The sequence below is a fragment of the Lithobates pipiens genome, unplaced genomic scaffold (assembly GCF_037356315.1).
Source record: "Lithobates pipiens isolate NorthernLeopardFrog02 unplaced genomic scaffold, aLitPip1_a1.2 Scaffold_18, whole genome shotgun sequence".
Lineage (NCBI taxonomy): Eukaryota > Metazoa > Chordata > Amphibia > Anura > Ranidae > Lithobates > Lithobates pipiens.
The window spans coordinates 475,916,969-475,929,884 of record NW_027507758.1 but is presented as its reverse complement, the minus strand read 5'-3'; the positions used below and the strand labels follow the sequence as shown (position 1 = coordinate 475,929,884).

At 50.1% G+C, this 12,916-nt stretch overlaps 1 protein-coding gene across 2 annotated transcripts in view; it reads left to right on the top strand.

Annotated features, from left to right (window-relative positions):
• LOC143988638 (beta-galactoside alpha-2,6-sialyltransferase 1-like) overlaps positions 1 to 12,916 on the top strand; it is an 84,963-nt gene that overhangs the window by 19,784 nt on the left and 52,263 nt on the right. The window lies entirely within an intron of this gene.

Genomic DNA, 12,916 nt, shown 5'->3' with positions numbered 1-12,916 from the left:
AGTCCTTCGGTAGGGGGCACGGGCCAACAAGGGTGAATCAGATGTGGGCAGGGAAGTTGATTGGTGTGGCAGAGGGGCAATTACTGGAACCGATTCCCTGTATAGCTCTCTCTGTAGCAGCTGAAAGCTGGCTTTTTCTCCAGCCCCTCCCATTGGTTTTCAGCTGCTGCTGAGAGCACCATACAACAGATCGTTTCCTGTAATTGGCCCCCGCCACAATGATCACCCTTCTTGTGCACTATACGTTTCCCCCTGCTGCCCAGGCTCCCCTGTGTGCCCCCCCCCCCCACCCTGCAGTGCAGCCGGCTTTCAGCCTCTCCTTCCCGCCGGAGTTGCAAGCACACAGTATGAATTTTCAAGATTGAGGGTGGGGGAAGGGTCCAGTAAATACATCATATTTAGGAGCCCCTTCCTTTCCTGAATAAACACAATGAGTGATCGGCACCAATCACTCACTGTGTTCATTCATAACTGAAGCATTGACTTTATGGGGCCCCATGTCAGGTTGTCTGTATGGGGCCCTGTGTCAGGTTGTCTGTATGGTGCCCCTTGGTTCCTGCCCAGCTGTATCTGCTATTTCTGCATTTTGTGTGTGTGTTATGGATGCTGCGTCTATCCTCTATGTGTGATTTGTTCAATTGCTGTGACTGTGTATGCTATGTCTGTGTGTGACCTAACCCGCTTTTTTTTTACATGTTTTCTGACTGTATGTGTGCTTAAACATTTGCTTCCTGTGTGTGTGCTTTCAGTGTGTGTTTGTGTGTGTACCTATTTAGTTATGCGTGTATGTCCTGAATGTCCTGAATGCTTGTTTTTGTGCTCAGGTTGCCTATGTTCTGCTGTGTTTGCATGTGTGAATGCTCTAACTGCATGTGTGTCTGCTCTTACTGTGTGTGCAGTCTTGCTGTGTTTGGATGTCTGCTCTCACTGCATGTGCCTGTTCTCACTACCCATATGTCTGCTCCTGTTACTTATGCATATCTGCTCACACTGCATGCTTGTCCACTTTCAGTACATGTCTGTCTGTTCTCACTGCCTGTGTGTCTGCTGAATGTGTTTAGGCTTTAAATGGACGTGCGTTTGATATTACTGTGCATGTCTCTCTGACTGCATGTGTGTAATCTGGATGTGTGTCTGCTGAATGTGTTTAGGCTTTAAAATGGATGTGCGTTTGATATTACTGTGCATGTCTCTCCGGACTGCATGTGTGTAATCTGGATGTGTATCTGGTCTAAGTGTATTTATTTCTGGTCTGGCTGTGTACAATATGTCAGCTCTGGGTTTAAGTTCTCACTGCAAGTTTATGTGCTTTATGTGACATCATGCACGAGAACCACTGTGGACAGTAAGGAAAAGTTGCAGGTCCACAGGATGGTCATGGTGATGATGTCATGTGATGTGCATTTTGGGGCATAGTCCTTTGTCAACAGTGGTTCTAATCCATGTCATATATACAGACAGTCTGCTGCTTCTGTTGTCTCTTCTTGGCGTTTCCCTGGTTTACTTCTTGGTTCCAAGAACCTCACATCCTATCCACCCAGAGGGGCTTTCTCGCCATTGACCACCGGTAATGTTGCCACCTGCTGGAGACGTATTGATACCCTTTTAATATCTTGTAAATTGGAGTGCATTTTTATTGTTTTTAATTTTAAATATATGTTTTAATAAATGCTACACTTAGGTAGTGGCACTTTTCTCCCCTTTTTGTTTTTTCACATCTGAAAAGGCACCATCAACGCTGAAAGATAGAGCAGCATATGTCCCCACCCAGATGATGGCTTTTTCAGGGAAGGCCTTGCATATTTCAGCAGGACAATGCTAAACTGCATACTGCATTTGTGACAACAGTGTAGCTTTGTAAAAGAGTCCGGGTGCTTAACTTAATTGAAAATACTTGAAACGAAAGAGTTAGAATCTTATATCTGGCAAGAGTGGGGCAACATTCCACTCCCAATACTTCAGCAACTGGTCTCCTCAGTTCCCAGACAGTTTACGAAGTGTTGTGAAAAGAAGAGGGGATGCTACACCGTGCCAAACTTGACCCTGTTATAACGTTTTTGAGATGTGTTGCTGACATCAATTTCAAAATTACCTTATTTTTTTCTTAACCACTTTCAGACCGGACCATTTTGCTGGTCAAAGACCAGACCACTTTTTGCGATTCGGCACTGCGTCGCTTTAACTCACAATTGCGCGGTCGTGCGACGTGGCTCCCAAACAAGCTTGCTTTTGGTGGTATTTGATCACCCCTGCGGTTTTTATTTTTTGCGCTATAAACAAAAATAGAGCGTCAATTTTGAAAAAAACACATTATTTTTTACTTTTTGTTATAATAAATATCCCCCAAAAATATATAAAAAAACATTTTTTTCCCTCAGTTTAGGCAGATACGTATTCTTCTACATATTTTTGGTAAAAAAATCGCAATAAGCGATTATTGATTGGTTTGCGCAAAAGTTATAGCGTTTACAAAATAGGGATATTTTTTTAGCATTTTTATTAATAATTTTTTATTATTATTTTTTTTACTAGTAATGGCGGCGATCAGCGATTCTTATTGTGACTGTGACATTGTGGGGGACCGATCGGACATTTTTGACACATTTTTGGGACCATTGTCATTTATACAGTAATCACTGCTATATAAATGCAGTGATTCCTGTGTAAATGACACTGGCAGTGAAGGGGTTAACCAGTGGGTGGCAGTGTAGGGGTTAAGTGTTCCTAGGGGTGTGTTACTAACTGTGGGGGGGTTGGGCTTTCATTTAGTGAACACTGATCTCTGCTCCAATCACATGGAGCAGAGATCAGCGTCACTAGTTGCTAGGCAGAATGGAGAAATGCTGTTTACAACGGCATTTCTTCATTCGGCCGCTCCGTGAGACGATCGCGGGTATGCCCGCGGCGATCGAGTCCGCGGGTCCCGCGACCAGACTCACGGGGGTTCCGACCAGCGCGGGAGTGCGCCGCCGGCGGCGCGCTCCCGATGGCAGGGCGGCAAATTTAAAGGGACGTACATGTACGCCCATTTGCCTGCCCGTGCCATTCTGTTGACGTACATCGGCGTGCGCTGGTCGGCAAGTGGTTAAAATGGTACATTTTCTCATTTTAACCACCTCAATACAGTGCAGTTACACCCCCTTCCTGACCAGACCAATTTTCAGCTTTCAGCGCTCTCACAGTTTGAATGACAATTACTCAGTCATGCAACACTGTACCCATATGAAACTTGCGTCCATTTTTCCACACAAATAGAGCTTTCTTTTAGTGGTATTTAATCACTAGTCAGTTTTTTATTTTTTGTGCTATAAATAAAATAAAACGTACATTTTGTGAAAGAAATACCTTTTTCTTTGTTTCTGTCATAAATTTTTGCTAATTAGTAATTTTTCTTCATACATTTTGGCCAAAAGTTATACTGCTACATATCTTTGGTTAAAAATAACCCACATTAGTATATATTATTTGGTCTTTGTGAAAGTTATAGAGTCTACAAACTATGGTGCCAATCGCTGAAAATTGATCACATCTGATCAGGCCTTCAGTACATCAGGTGAGTCTCATTCCTTGAGACACTAACAAGTCAGGAAAGTACAAATACTCCCCAAAGGACCCCTTTTTACAAAGTAGACATTCCAAGGTATTAAGTAAGTAGCATGATGAGTTTTTTTAAGTTGTCATTTTTTCCCACAATTCTTTGCAAAATGAAGATTTTTTTTTATTATTATTTTTTTTTACAAAATTGTCATATTATCAGGTTATTTCTCACACACAGCATATGCATACAACAAATTATACCCCAAAATACATTCTGCTACTCTTCCCAAGTACGGCGATACCACATGTGTGAGACTTTTACACAGCCTGGCCACATACAGAGCACCAACATTGATGTAGTACCTTCAGACGTTCTACGAGCAAAAATGACGCATCTCATTTCTCAACCACCTATTACAATTTTGAAGGCCCTGGAGTACCAGGACAATGGAATTGCCCATAAAATTACCCAATTTTGGAAAGCAAACACCCCAACGTATAATCTGTGAGGCATAATGAGTCTTTTGAACGGTTAATTTTTTTCCAGACGTTTTTGGAATATGTGGAAAAAAATTAAAACGCATTTTTTTTTACACAAAATTGTCAATTTATAAGATACTTCTAACACATAGCATGTATATAGCAAAAATTACAACCCAAAACGCTACTCCTCCCGAGTATGGCGATATGACATGTGTAGGACTTTTATACAGTCTGGTCACATAGAGAGGCCGAACATTGAAGTAGTACGTTCAGGCGTTCTAGGAGCATAAATGACACATCTCATTTCATTCCTACCCATCACACTTTTGAAGGTCCTGGAGCACCAGGACAGTGAAATTACCCACAAAATGATCCCATTTTGGAAAGCAAACACCCCAACGTATATTCTATGAGACATGGGCTGCAAATAGGTACTCGGGTACTCTGATGGGCTGGAGATAGGTACTCTGGTACTCTGATGGCCTGGTGACAGGTACTCTGGTACTCTGATGGCCTGGTGACAGGTAATCGGGTACTCTGATGGCCTGGTGACAGGTACACGGGTACTCTGATGGCCTGGTGACAGGTACTCGGGTACTCTGATGGCCTGGTGACAGGTACTCGGGTACTCTGATGGCCTGGTGACAGGTACTCGGGTACTCTGATGGCCTGGTGACAGGTACTCTGATGGCTTGGTGACTGGTATTTGGGTACTCTGAAGGGCAGTGACAGGTACTCATATGGACTGTGACAGATACTCGGGTACTGAGATGAACTGTGACAGGTACTTGGGTACTCAGGTGAACTGTGACAGGTACTCAGGTACTCAGATGAACTGTGACAGGTACTCAGGTAGTCAGATGAACTGTGACAGGTACTCGGGTACTCAGATGGGCTGTGACAGGTACTCGGGTACTCTGATGGGCTGTGACAGCTACTCGGGTACTTTGATGGGCTGTGACAGGTACTCGGGTACTTTGATGGGCTGTGACAGGTACTCGGGTACACTGTTGGACCGTGACAGATACTTGGGTACCATGATGGACTGCGACAGGTACTCGGGTACTCTGATGGACTGCGACAGGTACTTGGGTACCCTAATAGACTGTGACAGGTACTCGGGTACCCTGATGGACTGTGACAGGTACTCGGGTACCCTGATGGACTGTGACAGGTACTCGGGTACTCTGATGGACCGTGACAGGTACTCGGGTACCCTGATGTGCCGTGACAGGTACTCGGGTACCCTGATGTGCCGTGACAGGTACTCGGGTACTCTGATGGGCTGGGACAGGTACTCGGGTACTCTGATGGGCCGTGACAGGTACTCGGGTACTCTGATGGGCCTGACAGGTACTCGGGTACTCTGATGGGCCGTGACAGGTACTCGGGTACTCTGATGTGCCGTGACAGGTACTCGAGTACTCTGATGTGCCGTGACAGGTACTCGGGTACTCTGATGGGCTGGGACAGGTACTTGGGTACTCTGATGGACTGGGACAGGTACTCGGGTACTCTGATGGACTGGGACAGGTACTCGGGTACTCTGATGGACTGGGACAGGTACTCGGGTACTCTGATGGACTGGGACAGGTACTCGGGTACTCTGATGGACTGGGACAGGTACTCGGGTACTCTGATGGACTGTGACAGGTACTCGGGTACTCTGATGGACTGGGACAGGTACTCGGGTACTCTGATTGGCTGTGACAGGTACTCAAATACTCTGATGGACTGTGACAGGTACTCTGATGGACTGTGATTGACAGGTACTATGAGGGGTGGTGACAGGTCCTCTTTATTGGGGGGGGCAATCAGTGTGATTGGTGTACACTAGGCGGTAACGAGATGTTACCGCAATCTCCTCCTCACACACGATCGGTGTGTGAGGAGGAGAACAACCCGGTAACATCTTGTTACCGCGGTTTGTTTACATTTTAGTGATCGGCTGTGAAAGGATCGTTCGCGATTGCGCGCATGCGCCGTGCACAGCCGGGGTACTCTGATGGCCCGGTGACAGGTACACGGGTACTCTGATGGCCTGGTGACAGGTACTCGGGTACTCTGATGGCCTGGTGACAGGTACTCGGGTACTCTGATGGCCTGGTGACAGGTACTCGGGTACTCTGATGGCCTGGTGACAGGTACTCTGCTGGCTTGGTGACTGGTATTGGGTACTCTGAAGGGCAGTGACAGGTACTCATATGGACTGTGACAGGTACTCGGGTACTGAGATGAACTGTGACAGGTACTCGGGTACTCAGGTGAACTGTGACAGGTACTCAGGTACTCAGATGAACTGTGACAGGTACTCAGGTAGTCAGATGAACTGTGACAGGTACTCAGGTACTCAGATGAACTGTGACAGGTACTTGGGTACTCTGATGGGCTGTGACAGCTACTCGGGTACTTTGATGGGCTGTGACAGCTACTCGGGTACTTTGATGGGCTGTGACAGGTACTTGGGTACACTGTTGGACCGTGACAGATACTTGGGTACCATGAGGGACTGTGACAGGTACTCAGGTTTTCTGATGGACTGTGACAGGTACTCGGGTACCCTGATGGACTGTGACAGGTACTCGGGTACCCTGATGGACTGTGACAGGTACTCGGGTACTCTGATGGACCGTGACAGGTACTCGGGTACCCTGATGTGCCGTGACAGGTACTCGGGTACCCTGGTGTGCCGTGACAGGTACTCGGGTACTCTGATGTGCCGTGACAGGTACTCGGGTACTCTGATGGGCCGTGGCAGGTACTCGGGTACTCTGATGGGCCGTGACAGGTACTCGGGTACTCTGATGTGCCGTGACAGGTACTTGAGTACTCTGATGTGCCGTGACAGGTACTCAGGTACTCTGATGGGCTGGGACAGGTACTCGGGTACTGTGATGGACTGGGACAGGTACTCGGGTACTCTGATGGACTGGGACAGGTACTCGGGTACTCTGATGGACTGGGACAGGTACTCGGGTACTCTGATGGACTGTGACAGGTACTCGGGTACTCTGATGGACTGGGACAGGTACTCGGGTACCCTGGTGTGCCGTGACAGGTACTCGGGTACTCTGATGTGCCGTGACAGGTACTCGGGTACTCTGATGGGCCGTGGCAGGTACTCGGGTACTCTGATGGGCCGTGACAGGTACTCGGGTACTCTGATGTGCCGTGACAGGTACTTGAGTACTCTGATGTGCCGTGACAGGTACTCAGGTACTCTGATGTGCCGTGACAGGTACTCGGGTACTCTGATGGGCCGTGGCAGGTACTCGGGTACTCTGATGTGCCGTGACAGGTACTCGGGTACTCTGATGTGCCGTGACAGGTACTTGAGTACTCTGATGTGCCGTGACAGGTACTCAGGTACTCTGATGGGCTGGGACAGGTACTCGGGTACTCTGATGGACTGGGACAGGTACTCGGGTACTCTGATGGACTGGGACAGGTACTCGGGTACTCTGATGGACTGGGACAGGTACTCGGGTACTCTGAGGGACTGGGACAGGTACTCGGGTACTCTGATGGACTGGGACAGGTACTCGGGTACTCTGATGGACTGTGACAGGTACTCGGGTACTCTGATGGACTGGGACAGGTACTCGGGTACTCTGATTGGCTGTGACAGGTACTCAAATACTCTGATGGACTGTGACAGGTACTCTGATGGACTGTGATTGACAGGTACTATGAGGGGTGGTGACAGGTCCTCTTTATTGGGGGGGGCAATCAGTGTGATTGGTGTACACTAGGCGGTAACGAGATGTTACCGCAATTTCCTCCTCACACACGATCGGTGTGTGAGGAGGAGAACAACCCGGTAACATCTTGTTACCGCGGTTTGTTTACATTTTAGTGATCGGCTGTGAAAGGATCGTTCGCGATTGCGCGCATGCGCCGTGCACAGCCGGGGTACTCTGATGGCCCGGTGACAGGTACACGGGTACTCTGATGGCCTGGTGACAGGTACTCGGGTACTCTGATGGCCTGGTGACAGGTACTCGGGTACTCTGATGGCCTGGTGACAAGTACTCGGGTACTCTGATGGCCTGGTGACAGGTACTCTGCTGGCTTGGTGACTGGTATTGGGTACTCTGAAGGGCAGTGACAGGTACTCATATGGACTGTGACAGGTACTCCGGTACTGAGATGAACTGTGACAGGTACTCGGGTACTCAGGTGAACTGTGACAGGTACTCAGGTAGTCAGATGAACTGTGACAGGTACTCAGGTACTCAGATGAACTGTGACAGGTACTTGGGTACTCTGATGGGCTGTGACAGCTACTCGTGTACTTTGATGGGCTGTGACAGGTACTCGGGTACTTTGATGGGCTGTGACAGGTACTTGGGTACACTGTTGGACCGTGACAGATACTTGGGTACCATGAGGGACTGTGACAGGTACTCAGGTTTTCTGATGGACTGTGACAGGTACTCGGGTACCCTGATGGACTGTGACAGGTACTCGGGTACCCTGATGGACTGTGACAGGTACTCGGGTACTCTGATGGACCGTGACAGGTACTCGGGTACCCTGATGTGCCGTGACAGGTACTCGAGTACCCTGGTGTGCCGTGACAGGTACTCGGGTACTCTGATGTGCCGTGACAGGTACTTGGGTACTCTGATGGGCCGTGGCAGGTACTCGGGTACTCTGATGGGCCGTGACAGGTACTCGGGTACTCTGATGTGCCGTGACAGGTACTTGAGTACTCTGATGTGCCGTGACAGGTACTCAGGTACTCTGATGGGCTGGGACAGGTACTCGGGTACTGTGATGGACTGGGACAGGTACTCGGGTACTCTGATGGACTGGGACAGGTACTCGGGTACTCTGATGGGCTGGGACAGGTACTCGGGTACTCTGATGGACTGTGACAGGTACTCGGGTACTCTGAGGGACTGGGACAGGTACTCGGGTACTCTGATTGGCTGTGACAGGTACTCAAATACTCTGATGGACTGTGACAGGTACTCTGATGGACTGTGATTGACAGGTACTATGAGGGGTGGTGACAGGTCCTCTTTATTGGGGGGAGGGGCAATCAGTGTGATTGGTGTACACTAGGCGGTAACGAGATGTTACCGCAATCTCCTCCTCACACACGATCGGTGTGTGAGCAGGAGAACAACCCGGTAACATCTTGTTACCGCGGTTTGTTTACATTTTAGTGATCGGCTGTGAAAGGATCGTTCGCGATTGCGCGCATGCGCCGTGCACAGCCGGGGTACTCTGATGGCCCGGTGACAGGTACACGGGTACTCTGATGGCCTGGTGACAGGTACTCGGGTACTCTGATGGCCTGGTGACAGGTACTCGGGTACTCTGATGGCCTGGTGACAGGTACTCGGGTACTCTGATGGCCTGGTGACAGGTACTCTGCTGGCTTGGTGACTGGTATTGGGTACTCTGAAGGGCAGTGACAGGTACTCATATGGACTGTGACAGGTACTCGGGTACTGAGATGAACTGTGACAGGTACTCGGGTACTCAAGTGAACTGTGACAGGTACTCAGGTACTCAGATGAACTGTGACAGGTACTCAGGTAGTCAGATGAACTGTGACAGGTACTCGGGTACTCAGATGGGCTGTGACAGGTACTCGGGTACTCTGATGGGCTGTGACAGCTACTCGGGTACTTTGATGGGCTGTGACAGGTACTCGGGTACTTTGATGGGCTGTGACAGGTACTCGGGTACACTGTTGGACCGTGACAGATACTTGGGTACCATGATGGACTGCGACAGGTACTTGGGTACTCTGATGGACTGCGACAGGTACTTGGGTACCCTAATGGACTGTGACAGGTACTCGGGTACCCTGGTGTGCCGTGACAGGTACTCGGGTACTCTGATGTGCCGTGACAGGTACTCGGGTACTCTGATGGGCCGTGGCAGGTACTCGGGTACTCTGATGGGCCGTGACAGGTACTCGGGTACTCTGATGTGCCGTGACAGGTACTTGAGTACTCTGATGTGCCGTGACAGGTACTCAGGCACTCTGATGTGCCGTGACAGGTACTCGGGTACTCTGATGGGCCGTGGCAGGTACTCGGGTACTCTGATGGGCCGTGACAGGTACTCGGGTACTCTGATGTGCCGTGACAGGTACTTGAGTACTCTGATGTGCCGTGACAGGTACTCAGGTACTCGGGTACTCTGATGGACTGGGACAGGTACTCGGGTACTCTGATGGACTGGGACAGGTACTCGGGTACTCTGATGGACTGGGACAGGTACTCGGTTACTCTGAGGGACTGGGACAGGTACTCGGGTACTCTGATGGACTGGGACAGGTACTCGGGTACTCTGATGGACTGTGACAGGTACTCGGGTACTCTGATGGACTGGGACAGGTACTCGGGTACTCTGATTGGCTGTGACAGGTACTCAAATACTCTGATGGACTGTGACAGGTACTCTGATGGACTGTGATTGACAGGTACTATGAGGGGTGGTGACAGGTCCTCTTTATTGGGGGGGGCAATCAGTGTGATTGGTGTACACTAGGCGGTAACGAGATGTTACCGCAATCTCCTCCTCACACACGATCGGTGTGTGAGGAGGAGAACAACCCGGTAACATCTTGTTACCGCGGTTTTTTTACATTTTAGTGATCGGCTGTGAAAGGATCGTTCGCGATTGCGCACATGCGCCGTGCACAGCCGGGGTACTCTGATGGCCCGGTGACAGGTACACGGGTACTCTGATGGACTGTGACAGGTACTCGGGTACCCTGATGGACTGTGACAGGTACTCGGGTACCCTGATGGACTGTGACAGGTACTCGGGTACTCTGATGGCCTGGTGACAGGTACTCGGGTACTCTGATGGCCTGGTGACAAGTACTCGGGTACTCTGATGGCCTGGTGACAGGTACTCTGCTGGCTTGGTGACTGGTATTGGGTACTCTGAAGGGCAGTGACAGGTACTCATATGGACTGTGACAGGTACTCCGGTACTGAGATGAACTGTGACAGGTACTCGGGTACTCAGGTGAACTGTGACAGGTGCTCAGGTACTCAGATGAACTGTGACAGGTACTCAGGTAGTCAGATGAACTGTGACAGGTACTCAGGTACTCAGATGAACTGTGACAGGTACTTGGGTACTCTGATGGGCTGTGACAGCTACTCGGGTACTTTGATGGGCTGTGACAGGTACTCGGGTACTTTGATGGGCTGTGACAGGTACTTGGGTACACTGTTGGACCGTGACAGATACTTGGGTACCATGAGGGACTGTGACAGGTACTCAGGTTTTCTGATGGACTGTGACAGGTACTCGGGTACCCTGATGGACTGTGACAGGTACTCGGGTACCCTGATGGACTGTGACAGGTACTCGGGTACTCTGATGGACCGTGACAGGTACTCGGGTACCCTGATGTGCCGTGACAGGTACTCGAGTACCCTGGTGTGCCGTGACAGGTACTCGGGTACTCTGATGTGCCGTGACAGGTACTCGGGTACTCTGATGGGCCGTGGCAGGTACTCGGGTACTCTGATGGGCCGTGACAGGTACTCGGGTACTCTGATGTGCCGTGACAGGTACTTGAGTACTCTGATGTGCCGTGACAGGTACTCTGATGGGCTGGGACAGGTACTCGGGTACTGTGATGGACTGGGACAGGTACTCGGGTACTCTGATGGACTGGGACAGGTACTCGGGTACTCTGATGGGCTGGGACAGGTACTCGGGTACTCTGATGGACTGTGACAGGTACTCGGGTACTCTGAGGGACTGGGACAGGTACTCGGGTACTCTGATTGGCTGTGACAGGTACTCAAATACTCTGATGGACTGTGACAGGTACTCTGATGGACTGTGATTGACAGGTACTATGAGGGGTGGTGACAGGTCCTCTTTATTGGGGGGAGGGGCAATCAGTGTGATTGGTGTACACTAGGCGGTAACGAGATGTTACCGCAATCTCCTCCTCACACAAGATCGGTGTGTGAGCAGGAGAACAACCCGGTAACATCTCGTTACCGTGGCTTGTTTACATTTTAGTGATCGGCTGTGAAAGGATCGTTCGCGATTCCGCGCATGCGCCGTGCACAGCCGGGGTGTGACCATCTGTGATCGGTCGTGACTTCATCACGGCCGATCACGTGGTAAACAGCCATAACCAATGGCTGTTCACCCCCTTCGATGGCGAGCGGTGTCTCCGTGACATGCCGCCACCAAAGAAACAGGGATGCGTGCGCACGATCGCGCGCATTCCCTGTTTAAACGGGAGGCCGTCATATGACGGCCTCCCGCCACAATGGGTGCGCCGCCTGGCCGTCATTGGACGGCCGGCGGTCAGGAACCAGTTAAACCAGGCATGTCCAAAGTCCGGCCCGCGGGCCAGTTGCGGCCCGCGGTCCGGTTTTGAACGGCCCGCCTGCTCTTTCTCAATTTATTGTGCTGCGGGAGCAGGGCTGTCAGATCAGCCGATCCCCGACACAGTGAGAAGCTCCGTGAGCTTCAAAAGTGAAAGTAAAGTGCAGAGGAGTGTGCTGTGCTCTCTGCTTCCCCCTACAGTGCAGTACCCGGCTGAATGAGGAAGCTGCAAAGGTACTGTACTATAAGCTAGATTCGTGTTAAAAAGGCCTTTATTCATGTGTGTGTATGTATGTATGTGTATGCATGTGTCTGTATTTGTGTGCATGTATGTGTGTGTGTGTGTATGTGCACATGTGTCTGTATGTGTGTGTGCACATGTGTCTGTGTGAGTGCACATGTGTCTGTGTGTGTGCACATGTGTCTGTGTGTGTGCACATGTGTCTGTATGTGTGTGTGCACATGTGTCTGTATGTGTGTGCGCACATGTGTCTGTATGTGTGTGTGCACATGTGTCTGTATGTGTGTGTGTGCACATGTGTCTGTGTGTGTGCACATGTGTCTG